Below are 4,947 nucleotides of genomic sequence, written 5' to 3'. Positions count from 1 at the left end.
CTCGGATTCTGCCTGTTTTGGCTTCAGGAATCTCGCCTAAATACGGGCGTCTTTCAGCACAAACGCTCGGATTGTTCAACTGCGGGACGGGCGTCTTCTACTGAAGATGGGCGGATTCTCTTCCAGTGAGATTTCTTGTTTTTCCCAGCCAAAAAGACGGGCGTCTTTCCTTTCAGGACGGGTGTCTTTCTGAGGACTAGTCTTCTCTTGCAGGACGCTCGGATTTATCAACAGTCCCAAAATTCAAAATTTCAGCTCAGATGGACGGGCGGATTCCGACATACATGCCCGAATTGCCTGAAGACGGGCGGATTCTCTTGAAAACGCTCAGATTATCTCTGTTTTACCCGGATTCAGTTCCATCCGTGTACTTGCATATCCCTTGTCATTTTCATTCTTCAAAATCCCGTGTTCTTCATTGTGGGGGCACTACTAAGGCATGAATGGCCTAGGCAATTGCTATCCCCACACTAAGCTAAAGCACTATACATCAATTGAATCATTAGTCCCTCCCTCACTTCTCTCAAAAATGATAATTATCTTGATCAAAGCATAAAAATCCAAATATGACAAAAAATGCAATGTAAGAATTAAAATGCGAGTTACAGAGTTAGAAATATTTACAGATGGTGGTTTAGGGAGGACTCCACCAAACTCTCATCCTTAGTGAGATGTCATGGGGGCATGTCCAAGGTGTTGTTGATGTTGTTCAACACCTTGAAGAAGTAATCAAAAGCTTGTTCATTATCATGATAAAGATCTTCAATAGACCTTTGCCCTTGTTGTCGGTCTTGATCAATAGCATTACCAATATAGGGATTGAAAATCCCTTCAAACTCATTGTCCCAAAGACCACAAACTTCATCTACTTGATCACTAAAGATCTCTTGAGTTGATGGAGACAACTCTCCCATTTTCTTGTCTTGGCCAATGAGGTCATCCTCTTCATTGCTTGACTTTGGTGAGCTTTTCAAGCTCTCTTTGCTACAATTCACTTACTCTTTGAATGGAGCATCCTCAATTTTCTTCTTCTATTGAAATTCCGACTTCTTCCTATCATCCTTCCGGCTATAAGGATCAATCATAAAACATGGTTCATGCAAACGGGGAGCTCTCATGGTCTTGTCAAGATTGAAAGTTATGCTCTCATCTCCCACTTCTAGAGTAAGCTCTCCATGCTTCACATCAATCACCGCACCCGCGGTGTGTAAGAAAGGTCTGCCTATAATGATTGGAATGTTGGAGTTTTCTTCCATGTCAACAATGACAAAGTCCACCGGGATGAAAAATTTCCCAATTCTTACGGGAACTTCTTCCCATATCCCTAATGGTCTCTTCGTCGATCTATCGGCCATTTGGAGTGTGATATTGGTGCATTTAAGCTCTCCCATCCCCAACCTTTTACTCACCGAGTACGGCATAACACTCACACTAGCCCCTAGATCACATACGGCTTTGTTGATCGTGGTGTCGCCAATGGTACACGGTATTGAAAAGCTTCCCGGATCTTTGAGTTTTGGAGGTGAACTCCCTTGAAGTATTGCACTACTCACCTTAGTGAAGGCGATAGTCTCAAGCTTCCAGATCGACTTCTTCTTTGTGAGGATGTCTTTCATGTATTTCACATAGGCCGGCACGTGAATGATTAATTTCGTGAAAGGAATTAAGACTTCCAAATTCTTCACAATTTCCATAAATTTTCCAAGTTGGTCATCAAATTTGGGCTTGGCTTGACGACTTGGAAAAGAAAGTCTAATCACAATGGGCTCCTTCTCCTTGACCTTGTCTTCATTTTTCTTTGAAATTTCTTCTTTTGATGGTTCTCCATCCTTGGAGTTTTGCACAATTTCTTCTTTGTCACTAGCTTCCACAACTTCATCCTCAACTTGCTTCTTCGGTGCTTCATACCTTGTTCCGCTCCTCAAGTGAATGGCACTAACCGTTTTATGTCTTGGGGGATTACTTTGAGGTGGTAATTGCCCCTTTTGTTTTTGTGAGCTTGAAGATGCTAGTTGAGTCAATTGGGTTTCCAACATTTTGGTGTGAGCTAGGATGTTGTTGATGGTGGTTTCCTTTGCTTGACTATCTTTTTGCATTTGAGTGAAAAACTCTTGTTGATTCTTTTGCATTTAGAGGACCGCTTTTTGAACATCAAAGCCTTGGTCATTTTGTTGATTGTATGGAGATTGATTTTGGTAACCTTGGTTTTGGTTGTAAAAGGGTCTTTGATTTTGGTTTCTCATGGGAGGTGGGGTGTATGTTGTTTGAGGGTTTTGAACATTTTGGCTTTTGTATGAGAGATTTGGATGGAATTTGGTGTTTTCATTGTAATAGTTTGAATAAGGGGTACCACTCTTGTATACTTGGAAAGCATTCACTTGTTCATTTGTTCCCCTACATTCACTTTGGTCATGTCCCAAAGTTCCACAATTCTCACATATCTCACTTGGAATTGATGAAGATGCCGTCATGGCATTAACATGATGCTTTGGTGATTTTGAGGCTTCTTCAAGTCTAGCCATAGCTTTTTCAAACTTCAAATTGATGGTATCAATGTGAGCACTAAGTTGAGAACCCAATTGAGTAATGGAGTAAACTTCATGCTTTCCTCCTCTAGTAGCCTTGCGAGGTCTACTATATTGTAAGTTATGGACCGCCATTTCCTCAATTTTGTTCCAAGTTTGATTGTCATCAACTTTGGTGAACATCCCATTTGATCCCATGTTGAGAATGTTCCTTGAATCTTCATAAAGACCGTTCCAAAATTGTTGTACCAAGAACCACTCGCTAAATCCATGGTGAGGACATGAGCGACAAATTCCCTTAAATCGCTCCCAAGTTTCATACAAAGATTCTTTATCCCTTTGCTTAAAGCCCGTGATTTGAGCTCTTAGCATGTTAGTCTTTTTCGGTGGATAGAACTTTTTGTAGAAAGGTAGAGCCAACTTTTTCCAAGAGTCAATTCCGAGAGTAGCCTTATCAAGGCCTTTCAACCATTGTTTCGCGGTGCCAATTAGAGGAAAAGGAAATAAGACCCATCGAATTTGGTCTTGAGTTACACCGGTTTGAGAAATTGCATCACAATAGTCACAAAAAGTTTCCATATGAGAATGAGGGTCTTCACTAGGCATCCCCCCAAATTGGCTTCTTTCGACTAATTGGATAAATGCGGATTTGGCAATAAAATTTCCGGTTAGATGTTGTGGTGTGGGAGTACCATTGGGTAGGTTCTCCTCGGTGGGTACGAAATGTGATGAAAACTTAGGCATTGTGGGTTGATTTTGTGTTGGATTTTGTGTTGAGTTCTCCTCACCTTCTCTTGCAAAAGGGTTGATGAACTCAATAGTATTTGGTTGAATATCTACAACCTCACCAATACCTCTTAAAGTTCTCCTAGCAAGTCTTCTATTGGTTGTCAAAGTTCTTTCAATTTCACGATCAAAGGGTAACAAGTCACCTTGTGACCTTCTAGACATGCAAAATATCAAACAACTCGAAAACAATTAGAACAACCCTTGAGGAGTTTTACTTCCCCAAGGCAAAGAAAGACACAACTAATAACAATATAAGAAAATCTAAATCAAGTTAACACCGTCCCCGGCAACGGCGCCATTTTTGGTCAGTGATTTTTACTAAATCTTTCGGTTACTTGTCGTTAGGAGCACCTAGACCAAAACACAATTTATAACTTCACAAACAACTCTACAATTAGTAAAGAGGCAAGTAAAGGTCGGATCCCAAGGGACGGGAATTGAGATGAGATTTCTATTGCAACTAGTGGTGTCTTAGGGGGTGTCACAATTGGGGTTTGATGTAGAAGATCACTAAACTAAATAGCAATGAAACTAAACAAGCAAGATGAATTAAAAGGGATGTAAACAATTGATAAAAAGCACTAGGGTGTCATGGGGTCATAGGGGATTCATGGGAATTGATCATACAAACATATTCTCAAGTTTATAAGCAAGCAATTATTGTTGTGATGGATCGAGTTGGTTTATATCTTACAATCCTAGGAAAGTTTGGGTCCCGGAGCCGAATCGATTAGATTGTACAACACCTACAAGCCGACTTAGTATTCCCTACTCAACAACATGCATGGTCTAAAGAGACTCGAGTTGGTTTATGTCTTACAAGTCTCATTGAAAAGATAGGTGATGGGTAAAAAATGCAAGGATTCATAGGCTCACATTTCACCAAACATAACATGTGCATGATTTGAGATCACAACAAGCAAGCAAATAAACTATGAAAGCATATTAATTTAAGCATGAATCATTCCCCATGTTGGTTTCCCCTAATTACCCATTAACCCTAGATAAGTAACTACTGACTCATTATCATGTTGAACATGCTAGCAAGGTTGTCAATCATACCAACAAAGTGACACATGATGAATAAAGGAAAGTGATTAACAATAATTAAAGAGGGATTAAGAGAATTATACCTACTAATGATTCCAATAATAAAGCAAAGAATAAAAGAAGTACTTGATGCTTGATTGAGAGGTTGTCAATCTCTCAATAATAACCCAAATAATCTTCAATTACCCAAATTAAAGGATGAAAAAGAGAGAGATTAAGGAAATAAAACTTGTATTAAAACTTGATTAATTGTTGATTACAAGATTAAAGAGAGATTTGATTGATATTAACTACACTAAAGATTGCTAAGAAAAACATGCTCTTCTAATTAGACTAATGGGGTATTTATAGTGGGGATTAGGTGGATGAATTAGGGTTAACTAAGGGCTTAAATGACGATTAAGTCCCTACTTAAGGAAACGCCGGTCTTGTTGGAAAGACTCCGGTCTCTAGGGAGACTCTGGTCTCTAGAAAAAGATGTTCATCCTTCCTTGAAGCTTGAAGAAGACGAAATGGGTCTGCCTGAGAATCCGGGCGTCTTTAGCACGGGACGGGCGGATTTGGTGGTTTCTGCCCGGGCGTC

The 4,947-nt window shown here is 39.9% G+C and overlaps 1 non-coding gene across 1 annotated transcript; it reads left to right on the top strand.

The window, feature by feature from the left end:
• The first annotated feature begins 2,790 nt into the window (after positions 1 to 2,790).
• Positions 2,791 to 2,897, top strand: LOC141634958 (small nucleolar RNA R71). The gene has a single exon (XR_012539672.1). It is a non-coding gene; the product is annotated as a small nucleolar RNA R71 (small nucleolar RNA).
• The last annotated feature ends 2,050 nt before the right edge of the window (positions 2,898 to 4,947 follow it).

The sequence above is a fragment of the Silene latifolia genome, chromosome Y, assembly GCF_048544455.1.
Source record: "Silene latifolia isolate original U9 population chromosome Y, ASM4854445v1, whole genome shotgun sequence".
NCBI classification, from domain to species: domain Eukaryota; kingdom Viridiplantae; phylum Streptophyta; class Magnoliopsida; order Caryophyllales; family Caryophyllaceae; genus Silene; species Silene latifolia.
The sequence above is the reverse complement of the archived record's forward strand: the minus strand, read 5'-3'. Positions and strand labels throughout refer to the sequence as shown.